Below are 12,745 nucleotides of genomic sequence, written 5' to 3'. Positions count from 1 at the left end.
TTAGGCTAATAGATATTCGTTAGATCCGGTAAGATCAAGTGGTTTTAACGTTAGATCTCACATAATTTCAGAGATATTTTACATAAAAGTAGAGATATCAGGTAGTACATAAGGACGCCCCCCCCCCCCCACATGCAATTTTCTGGGCAAAAATCATCTAGGCTAATATAGGCTAATAGATATTTGTTAGATCCGGTATGACCAAGTGGTTTTAATGTTAGATCTCACATAATTTCAGAGATATTCTACATAAAAATAGAGATATTAGGTGGTACATAAGGATGTGCTGGCCCCCCTCACACATAATTTTCTGCCCAAAAATCAATCAGGCTAATAGATATTCGTTAGATGCGGTAAGAACAAGTGGTTTTAACATTAGATATCACATAATTTTAGAGATATTCCACATAAAAATAGGCATATTAGGTACATCCATATTCAACCATCTCTGGATGATTTCTGGAAGCATGTTTGGATAGTTATTCAGCGGGTGCCTGCAGTCTCTCCTCAAACCTCCGTTCACCTCCCTGCCTCATGGTGATCTCTCCTCAGACCAACAAGCTTAAGTCTTTAGCTAGCCCCCCCTTCTTGCAAAGCAGGCTGGGCTTGGTAGTTCCACCCCCTGCAGAAATCATTGGGGCAGTTTTGTGATGAGACTTCAAGTCCCATGGTCCTCTGCTGCTGCTTGATTGGCTCTCTCTCCCTGCCAATAAGGACACAGAGAAGAGAGCAGAATCGATGGATGCCTGTGAGTGAGCACCGCTCATCACTCAAGGAAGAGGAGAGGAAGGGGAGAAATTTCCCTCAGAGACTGACAGGCGTGCTCTCCCTCAGTGAGTGCCTGTGTCAGTGTCTATTCAGTCTGGCATCCACTTAAGGGGATGGCAGGAGGTGCGGGACCATGGGTGACAGAGCAGCCCCCACTACACAGTCCCCCCACCAAAGAACCTTTGGTCCGCCAAAGGAGGTAAAGAGTCTATGACCTGTTACCTGCTTTTGATATACACACGGAAAAAAAAACAGGTTAGTGTGCACAGGACACAGTGCACTTATGGGAAGTGCCACGTCTATGAAATCACGAGATTGTAGACATGGTGCTTCATTTGCGGGCCTTTAGCCTGCCTTGCGGCGCTTTGTGAAGCGCCAAGTAGCTTCCGCCCGGCGCTTATCGTATATATTACTACAGCCAGGCGGTTTGATTGACATCTCAGTTTGATGTCACTTCCTGGTTTCTCTCTCCCATTGTGCCCAAGAGAGAGGAAGCAGGAAGTATGAGAGCGGACGCCTCTATCGCCGCTGGAAGGAGACACCAACATAGCAAGGTAAGTACACAGACTGGACACAGGGATCACAGGCTGGACACAGGGATCACAGGCTGGACACAGGGATCACAGGCTGAACACAGGGATCACAGGCTGAACACAGGGATCACAGGCTGAACACAGGGATCACAGGCTGAACACAGGGATCACAGGCTGGACACAGGGATCACAGGCTGGACACAGGGATCACAGGCTGGAAGCAGGGATCACAGGCTGGACACAGGGATCACAGGCTGGACACAGGGATCACAGGCTGGACACAGGGATCACAGGCTGGACACAGGCTGGACACAGGGATCAGAGGCTGAACACAGGGATCACAGGCTGGACACAGGCTGGACACAGGGATCACAGGCTGGACACAGGGATCACAGGCTGGACGCAGGGATCACAGACTGGACGCAGGGATCACAGGCTGGAAGCAGGGATCACAGGCTGGACGCAGGGATCACAGGCTGGACGCAGGGATCACAGGCTGGACACAGGGATCACAGGCTGGACACAGGGATCACAGGCTGGGCACAGGCTTGACACAGGCTGGGCACAGAGATCACAGGCTGGCCACAGGGATCACAGGCTGGCCACAGGGATCACAGGCTGGCCACAGGGATCACAGGCTGGCCACAGGATGGACACAGGGGTCACAGGGGGGGGACAGGCTGGACACAGGGATCACAGGCTGGACACAGGCTGGACACAGGGATCAGAGGCTGAACACAGGGATCACAGGCTGGACACAGGCTGGGCGCAGGGATCACAGGCTGGACGCAGGGATCACAGGCTGGACGCAGGGATCACAGGCTGGACGCAGGGATCACAGGCTGGACACAGGGATCACAGGCTGGGCACAGGCTTGACACAGGCTGGGCACAGGGGACACAGACTGGGCACAGGGGACACAGGCTGGGCACAGGGATCACAGGCTGGGCACAGGGATCACAGGCTGGGCACAGGGATCACAGGATGGACACAGGGGTCACAGGGGGGGGACAGGCTGGACACAGGGATCACAGGCTGGACACAGGGATCACAGGCTGGACACAGGGATCACAGGCTGGACGCAGGGATCACAGGCTGGACACAGGGATCACAGGCTGGACACAGGGATCACAGGCTGGACACAGGCTGGACACAGGGATCAGAGGCTGAACACAGGGATCACAGGCTGGACACAGGCTGGACACAGGGATCACAGGCTGGACGCAGGGATCACAGGCTGGACGCAGGGATCACAGACTGGACGCAGGGATCACAGGCTGGAAGCAGGGATCACAGGCTGGAAGCAGGGATCACAGGCTGGACGCAGGGATCACAGGCTGGACGCAGGGATCACAGGCTGGACACAGGGATCACAGGCTGGCCACAGGGATCACAGGCTGGCCACAGGATGGACACAGGGGTCACAGGGGGGGGACAGGCTGGACACAGGGATCACAGGCTGGACACAGGCTGGACACAGGGATCAGAGGCTGAACACAGGGATCACAGGCTGGACACAGGCTGGGCGCAGGGATCACAGGCTGGACGCAGGGATCACAGGCTGGACGCAGGGATCACAGGCTGGACGCAGGGATCACAGGCTGGACACAGGGATCACAGGCTGGGCACAGGCTTGACACAGGCTGGGCACAGAGATCACAGGCTGGGCACAGGGATCACAGGCTGGCCACAGGGATCACAGGCTGGCCACAGGGATCACAGGCTGGCCACAGGATGGACACAGGGGTCACAGGGGGGGGACAGGCTGGACACAGGGATCACAGGCTGGACACAGGCTGGACACAGGGATCAGAGGCTGAACACAGGGATCACAGGCTGGACACAGGCTGGGCGCAGGGATCACAGGCTGGACGCAGGGATCACAGGCTGGACGCAGGGATCACAGGCTGGACACAGGGATCACAGGCTGGGCACAGGCTTGACACAGGCTGGGCACAGGGGACACAGGCTGGGCACAGGGGACACAGGCTGGGCACAGGGATCACAGGCTGGACACAGGCTGGACACAGGCTGGACACGGGGATCACAGGCTGGACGCAGGGGTCACAGGCTGGACGCAGGGATCACAGGCTGGACGCAGGGATCACAGGCTGGACGCAGGGATCACAGGCTGGACGCAGGGATCACAGGCTGGACGTAGGGATCACAGGCTGGACGTAGGGATCACAGGCTGGGCACAGGCTTGACACAGGCTGGGCACAGGGATCACAGGCTGGGCACAGGGATCACAGGCTGGGCACAGGGATCACAGGATGGACACAGGGGTCACAGGGGGGGCAGGCTGGACACAGGGATCACAGGCTGGACACAGGCTGGACACGGGGATCACAGGCTGGACACGGGGATCACAGGCTGAACACAGGGATCACAGGCTGGACACAGGCTGGGCGCAGGGATCACAGGCTGGACGCAGGGATCACAGGCTGGACGCAGGGATCACAGGCTGGACGCAGGGATCACAGGCTGGACACAGGGATCACAGGCTGGGCACAGGCTTGACACAGGCTGGGCACAGGCTTGACACAGGCTGGGCACAGGGGACACAGACTGGGCACAGGGGACACAGGCTGGGCACAGGGATCACAGGCTGGGCACAGGGATCACAGGCTGGGCACAGGGATCACAGGCTGGGCACAGGGATCACAGGATGGACACAGGGGTCACAGGGGGGGGACAGGCTGGACACAGGGATCACAGGCTGGACACAGGGATCACAGGCTGGACACAGGGATCACAGGCTGGACACAGGGATCACAGGCTGGAAGCAGGGATCACAGGCTGGACACAGGGATCACAGGCTGGACACAGGGATCACAGGCTGGACACAGGCTGGACACAGGGATCAGAGGCTGAACACAGGGATCACAGGCTGGACACAGGGATCACAGGCTGGACGCAGGGATCACAGGCTGGACGCAGGGATCACAGGCTGGACGCAGGGATCACAGGCTGGACGCAGGGATCACAGGCTGGACGCAGGGATCACAGGCTGGACGCAGGGATCACAGGCTGGACGCAGGGATCACAGGCTGGACACAGGGATCACAGGCTGGGCACAGGCTTGACACAGGCTGGGCACAGAGATCACAGGCTGGGCACAGGGATCACAGGCTGGCCACAGGGATCACAGGCTGGCCACAGGGATCACAGGCTGGCCACAGGATGGACACAGGGGTCACAGGGGGGGGACAGGCTGGACACAGGGATCACAGGCTGGACACAGGCTGGACACAGGGATCAGAGGCTGAACACAGGGATCACAGGCTGGACACAGGCTGGGCGCAGGGATCACAGGCTGGGCGCAGGGATCACAGGCTGGACGCAGGGATCACAGGCTGGACGCAGGGATCACAGGCTTGACACAGGCTGGGCACAGGGGACACAGACTGGGCACAGGGGACACAGGCTGGGCACAGGGGACACAGGCTGGGCACAGGGATCACAGGCTGGGCACAGGGATCACAGGCTGGGCACAGGGATCACAGGATGGACACAGGGGTCACAGGGGGGGGACAGGCTGGACACAGGGATCGCAGGCTGGACACAGGCTGGACACGGGGATAACAGGCTGGACACGGGGATCACAGGCTGGACACAGGCTGGACACAGGCTGGACACGGGGATCACAGGCTGGACGCAGGGGTCACAGGCTGGACGCAGGGATCACAGGCTGGACGCAGGGATCACAGGCTGGACGCAGGGATCACAGGCTGGACGCAGGGATCACAGGCTGGACGCAGGGATCACAGGCTGGACACAGGGATCACAGGCTGGGCACAGGCTTGACACAGGCTGGGCACAGGGATCACAGGCTGGGCACAGGGATCACAGGCTGGGCACAGGGATCACAGGATGGACACAGGGGTCACAGGGGGGGACAGGCTGGACACAGGGATCACAGGCTGGACACAGGCTGGACACGGGGATCACAGGCTGGACACGGGGATCACAGGCTGGACACAGGCTGGACACGGGGATCACAGGCTGGACACAGGCATCACAGGCTGGACACAGGCTGGACATTGGCTGGCTGCATTTGATGTGACACAGACTGGCTGCATTTGGTGGGACACAGGCTGGCTGCATTTGGTGGGACACAGGCAAGGCTGCATTTGATGTAACAAAGGCTGCATTTGATGTGACAAAGGCTGCATTTAAGGAGGGACTCTGCTGGGGGCATCTGATGTAAGGACGGACTCCGCTGGGGACACCTGATGACATATGGTGGCAGGCGACGTGGCTAGTGACACGCTCAGGGCTCCCACTGATTCTGCATTATGGTGAGTTGAAGGATTTAATTTCATATTACAATGTAATAATAGAAATAATGCGCATCAATCATCCTAACACCACAACAACCATGGTGCCGGGATGATTGAAGTGCTAACACCAGGTGTTTGGAGTATCTTTATCTGCTGATTGTTAAAGAGGGATTCCACTGGAAAAAAAATTATTAAAAGCCAGCAGCTATAAATACTACAGCTGCTGACTTGTAATAAATGGACATTCACCTGTCCCAGGGTCCAGCGATGTTGATCGATCGCTCGGCTCTCGGCTGCTGCCGCTGCCATTCTCGGTGAGGGAATCAGGAAGTGAAGCATTGCAGCTTCACTTCCCGGTTCCCTACTGCGCAGGTGCGAGTCGCGCAGCGTAATGGGAATGGTCCGCGCTGTCTCTGGGACCCGTGTGTGTCCCAGCAGACAGCGCGCTGGGACAGGAAACAGCATAGACTGGGTGCAAATACCTGTCTTAGACAGGTATCTGCACCCCCCCACCCCCCTCCCCCCTGAAAGGTGCCAACTGTGACACCGGAGGGGGGGAGTTCTGATGAGCGGAAGTTCCACTTTAGGGTGGAACCCCGCTTTAAACTTTCTAGAACCCACATATTTCTATTGTTGTGTAGTATCTAGGCCCGCTGTCCCTCCATCCCTCTCTCCCTCAAACCCTCGTTCATCTCACACGCTAACCACACCACCTTAGAGCCACGCCCACAATTTCGCCCAAACCACGCCCATTTGGGTGGGAGGGGTCAAAAAGGAAGAGTGGGGTCTGGCGCCCCCCATGCTAAAACTTCACCAGCCGCCACTGGCAACAGGTGATTGCGATGCCAAGTCTTCAGTGGGCTTGTGCTTCCCTCTGGCCGAATTTGATATACTGGGAGTCCTGGCAGATGCTTGCAAATGACATAGGGCTGCAACTTCCAGTGGTCAGCCAACTTGTGCTTTCCAGGGACACCCAGGTTTCTCAGCAGTACCTTGTCATCCGGCTGTAGGTCCTGCACTCGTACCCTGAGGTCAAAGTTTATTTTGGTTCTCTGTCCTCGAGCATATGAGCCAGCTTGAGCCTTGTCATAGGGGGTCTTCAAAGGTCTCTGCAGGTGATCCACATACCCTCTGTGGGAAGTTGTTGAGGTATGGTCACGGGATGTGTCAAAGGCCAAGTCCGAACATCAAACTATAGGGAGATTAACCTGTGGCATCATTGGCGGTGCTGTTATAAGCATGCACAATAGCCACTATATGCTTGCTCCAGTGCTGCTATGGTTCTGAATTTAGAGTTCCGAGCATATTCAGGAGGGTTTGGTTGAATCTCTCTGGTTGAGGATCTCCTAGAGGATGATACGGGGTGGTTTTAGACTTCCTGATGCCCAACAGGTCTAAAAGTCTCTTGATGAGACTACTCTCGAAATCTCTGCCTTGATCAGAGGGGATGCTTTTGGATAGACCATAGTTCACAAAGAATTTCTCCACAAAGATCTTAGCCACCATGGATGCATGTTGGTCCGTCCTCCTTGTGGAAAATGCATGGGGATACCAAGTGAAATGGTCAGTCACTACCAGGATGTTTCCTTTCCCGCTCAGATCAGGCTCCAAGCACAGAATGTCAATGCACAGCAGCTCCATGGGTCCCTAACTCTGAAGATGGCCCATTGAGGCAGCTCGGTGAGGCAAAGTCTTCCTTTGGATACATCTGATGCAGGAGTAGCAATTGTCCTCAACTTCAGACCGCATGCAAGGCCAGTAGAACCGGTCCCTCACCTGGTGAAAAGTCCTCTTGGGCCCTAGGTGGCCATGGTTGTCATGTAGGGCAGTTAATACTGTCTCCCTATGTTTTTCAGGTAGGAAAAGCTGTCATTTTTCCTCAGAATCATCAGAGGGGCCCCTTCAGTAGACCAACCTTTGGTGCACCTGAAACTGATCCCACTCTCGGTGCAGCAGACGGGTTTCCTTCAAGGAGTCAGTGAGGAGCAAGTCGGGGTGTTGGCTCTCCAAGCCCTTGTACACACGGTCGGAGATCCCAACAAACAAATCCGACAGATTTTGTCCGTCGGATTTTGTCCGACGGATCTTGTCCGAAACAACACACGGTCGGACGAAGTTGTCGGAAAATCCGATCGTTCAGAAGGTGATGACGCTATTTCGTTATGACGGGACTACGTTCAGGCTAGTAGCCAATAGCTTTGGTCTAGGAATTTGATCTGAGCATGCGTGGCACTTTGTCCGATCGGAATTCTCTACACATGATCGGAGTTTGTCAGAAAATATTTCCAGCAAGTTGGAAAATTTGGTCCGACGGATATTCCGACGGAAACAGTCCGATGCATACCACACACAGTCGGATTATCCGACAAAACGGTCCGATAGGACACATTCCGACGGATTCTCCGACCATGTGTACAAGGGCCAAGACCTTCAATGCCAGGCTACAGGGAGGATCCTTCAACTGGTCCCTCCGCAGGTCTTTCTTTGACAGCTTGGGCAGACCTTCATCTCCGACTTGGGTGACATTGCAATAACATCTAGGGACACCAGCGTCTGACAGTCCAACGTCTTCGGCCCTGAATCCTCCTCCAGCTTGATGTTCTGCTCCTTGACATAAGGCTCATACCCCTTGACGTGTCAGCTGAGCCTATTCTTCTGGAGGGTCTCTGGAACACTGTGGCCTTTTTGACAAAGCATCCGCGTCTTGTTTCAGGCTGAAAATAAACCTTGATAGAGTAGCCAACTATCTGTGACCCATGGCGTCCAACTTGGTGGTAGTGAGGATGTAGGTGATAGGATTGTTGTTGGTCTTGATCACAAACTCCGCTCCATACAGGTAATCCCTCAGTTTATCCACCACCGCCCACTTCAAGGCCAGGAACGTAAGTTTGTGCATGGGGTAGTTCTTCTCGGCGGGGGCCAAGTTCCGACTCATGTAGACAACAGGCCATAGATGGCCGTCATGCTCTTGATATAGCACCCTACCTAACCCATCTCGACTGGAGTCAAAATTTAGCTTGTATGGCCTGGTTGGATCTGCATAGGCCAGGATTGGAGCGGTTGTTAGGGTTCACTTCAGCTGCCTAAAACCTCTTCACACTTCGGAGTCCATTGTTCTTGAATGGACTCTCTGGGTTTTCTGGCCCTCCAGCTGGTCTGACAGGCTTCGCCAGATAAGGGTCAGCATCTTAGCGAATCCCTTGACAAATCTTCTGTAATAAGAGCAGAATCCCAGAAATGACCAAAGCTCAGTCACCTTGGTAGGCCTTGGCCAGGTGGTGACAGCTTCCATCTTGTGGGGGTTGGTGGCAACTTCGTCGTAAGACACAATGTGGCCAAGGTAGTTGACTGAGGGTTGATAATACTGGCACTTTTCCAGAGACAGCTTCAACCCCCTCATCATTCAGCCTCTTCAGGACCTTCTGCAGATGCTCGTGCAGAAAATTATGATGCCGTCTAAGTACACCAACACCCTGCCAGTTCATGCAGATGCTCCAAGTCCCCTAAAGGAATCCATCAAACTCTTTCCTTGAATGGCTTATGCACTCAAAGAGATGGATCCGGTATTGGCCACTTTTTGCACACCCCACATCAAATTCACTCTTGGAGAATGCAGCCTGCCATCTCAGGAGCTGAGTCTTGGCCCTTTCTTCCCATTCAGGCAAAAAAGGAGTATTCTTTGGATAGAACTCCTCCACAGAGATCCCATCCTTTGATCCCCCCACCAAGTCAGACGGCAGGGCTGGGGTGGCCAAATTCACTTGTCCCAGCAACATTTGAGCCAGCATCTTCCCTGGGCGAGGCTGTTATGTTGCGGAAACTAACCAAGATCTTCCCATGACTTCTTTGCAACCCTTTGGTTGAAACCACCTCTAGAATTATCTTGACTCCCATGCCTTCTCTCTGTCCGCTTCAAGGACAATGAAAGGGCCTGGTTGCTTCCAATTTAGCTTGACAGATGCTAGTAAACAGGCCTCTTTACCAGGCTGTAACACTTTCTCACCCTGGTCCAAGCTCTAGATCTTTCCCACTCTTTTAGCTGAGGCCTTCTGTTCTTGTACCAGGTGCTGGTAGGCTTGTCTCAGCATGGGGTGGACACTTGAAGTTGAAGTGCCCAGCTCCAGAACAAGAGTTGTCAACAGCCTTCTGACAAGAAAAATATTGGTCCCTATGACGAGAGAACTCTTATGCCGCGTACACACGATCATATTATCCGGCGGACCAGAGTCCGCTGGACAATCCGCCCTTGTGTGGGCTCCAGCGGACTTTTTCTTCCCAAAAGTCTGGCAGACATAGAAAGAAGTTTTGACAATCCGCCCGTCTGTGTGCTAGTCCACTGGACTTTTGAAATGAACGGACTTGCCCACACACGGAGAAAAGTCTGTTCATTTTGAACGCGGCTCCAGGTAGATGGAACTAGCGAAGGAAGTCAATGTCGCCGCCACCATTGGCAAGATTCACACCTCGCTAGCCCCATCACCTGGTATGGATTTAAAGGGGGAGCCCTAACCTGAAAAAACGGTGTGGGGGTCCCCCCAAAGTCCATAACAGACCCTTATCCTAGCACGCAGCCCGGACAGTCAGGAAAGGGGATGGGGACGAGCGAGCGCCCCCCTCCTGAGCCATACCAGGCTGCGTGCCCTCAACATAGGGGGGTGCTTTGGGGAAGGGGAGCCCCTGTGCCCCCCCCCACCCCAAAGCAACTTGTCCCCATGTTGATGAGGACAAGGGCCTCTTCCCGACAACCCTGGCCTTTGGTTGTCGGGGTCTGCAGGCGGGGAGCTTATCAGAATCCGGGAGTCCCCTTTAATAAGGGGCCCCCAGATTCCAGCCCCCTACCCTATGTGAATGAGTATGGGGTACATCGTACCCCTACTCATTCACCTGGGGCAAAAAAGTGTACATAAAAAAACACAACACAGGTTTTTAAAATACTTTATTAGACAGCTCCAGGGGTCTTCTCTACTTCCGTTTTAGGGGGTCTTCCTCCGCTATCTTCTGCTCTTTTGCTAGCTCTTTTACTAGTGGAGGAGCCCGGATTTCTCCTTCGTCGCCGCCACTGCCGTCCAGGGGTCTTCTTCTGACTTCAGGGGTCTTGTCCCGCTCTTTGGGAGTCATGTCCTGCTCTTCGGTTCTTCTTTCCGGGCCTCCGCTTTTACTAGCATTGGCCCGGTCTTCTGTCGCTGTCCCCGCTGCCGCCTTCTGCTTCTTCTGCTTTTTCTTCTGTAATTATGTGTAGCACTTACCCCCAAAGGAGCGGCTAAATTTTTCTGGGCTTACCGATTACCTCCACCAGCTCGTAACTTGTTGTGCTTGTCTAGGGGTTCCCAGGGTTTATGACTCAGTAACTGTAGAGACCGACACTTGAATTCCTTGTTAGGATTTTTATTTTGCATAAAACAGTTGAAAAAACTCAGTCTCTAAGTTGGGAATAGAGGGTATCAGAGTAAAGTTTAGCTCAGGTGCTTGGAACTGCTGACTTCAATAAATGTCTCTCTCTATACATAATCCAGGGAATAGCCACTCGCAACTGGATTCTTTAACTGTTGGATAAATCCTTGACCTTGGATCTAGCAACCAACAATTAATTCTAGCTTTGCAAAGTCTCTCACACAGACTTGGTTGAAAAACGTAGTTGTAACCGGAAAGATAGAGGTTTTCTTACTGTACCAGAATCTTGCAGCCGGTCCGGCGATACCGTAAGAAATGTGGATTCAATGTCCATGGCAGCTCAGCTTCCAGGCTCTTACCAAGCAGCCAGCCTCGTGCATGGCCCTCTTACTGAAGAGTCCTCCCTGGTTGCATGTAGAGTTGCTGGGCGTCTCCGAACCAGAGACAGCACCGCAACACCTAAGCTCTTGTACACACGGTCGGAGATTCCGACAACCAAATCTGTCTAATTTTGTCCGTCGGATTTTGTCCGACGGATTTTGTCCGAAACTGTTGCATACACACGGTCGAACAAAGTTGTCGGAAAATACGACGTGATGGCGTTATTTCGTTACGACGGGACTACGTTCACAGTAGTAGCCAATAGCTTTGGTGTAGGAATTTGATCTGAGCATGCGAGGCACTTTTTCTGATCGGAATTCTCTACACATGATCGGAGTATGTCCGATCGGAGCATTTTGTCTGAAAATTTTACCAACAAGTTGGAAAACTTGGTCCGTCGTCTGCTGTAGACCACACACAGTCGGAATATCTGACAAAACGGTCCGATCGGACACATTCCGTCTGAATCTCCGACCATGTGTACAAGGGCTTAGAATCCTCCTTCCAGTTACTGCGCCTTGAACTAGCCAGTTCCGAGGCTTGGAAACGGATGGATCCACACCCCAGGCCATGAGGGCCCCTGGGGGCTGGTCAGGAGGACCAGGTCCATGGAGTCAGCAACAACTTCTGGACCAGAACCACGTGACTTCAGCACCTTAAGTACCCCCTCCCAGAATACACAGGGAGACAAACAATTAACCCCAAAACTCAACTATAGTTTTGGGCAAACACTAGATTTTCAGACATGGCGCATATTCATTTGGAATACCGGCGCTACATATGTATAATCAAACATCTAAAGAATATCTATTATCCTGAATGATTTTTGGCAGGAAAATTGCATGCGAGGGGGCCATCCTGTCCTTATGTACCACCTAATATCTCTATTTTTATGTGGAATATCTCTGAATTCATGTGAGATCTAACGTTAAAATCTTACTAGATCTAACAAATAGCTTCCAAAATAGCTGTTTGGTCAATTTTTTGAAAAGGGGGCCTGATGACGGATTAGCCCCCCCCCCCCCCCCAGCAAATAACCGTTAATATTGCTTCTTCTGTGTTCGATCTAACGCAAAGAACAGTGGATCTAACCTGATCTAACAAATATCTAACAAACTGCATAAGAGTTTTTAAAAAAAAAATGATATGGGGGTGATAACCTGGCAGAGGTCTATTTATTCCTAAAGCTAAACTTCAGATAGATTTAAAAGATATAATTTAATTAATTTATATAATCATTAATGCACCTTTACATGTGAAATGCAAGCAGTGTAAATACTTGAATGTGACTTAGCATCAGCTTCTTGCAGTTCTTTTATAGCAAAGCTAGGTGGAAGAAGCAGTAACATTTTGACAGAAGGAAGCAGCAGAGCAACAAAGAGATGAGCT

Source organism: Lithobates pipiens, unplaced genomic scaffold (genome assembly GCF_037356315.1).
Source record: "Lithobates pipiens isolate NorthernLeopardFrog02 unplaced genomic scaffold, aLitPip1_a1.2 Scaffold_8, whole genome shotgun sequence".
NCBI classification, from domain to species: domain Eukaryota; kingdom Metazoa; phylum Chordata; class Amphibia; order Anura; family Ranidae; genus Lithobates; species Lithobates pipiens.
The sequence above is the reverse complement of the archived record's forward strand: the minus strand, read 5'-3'. Positions refer to the sequence as shown.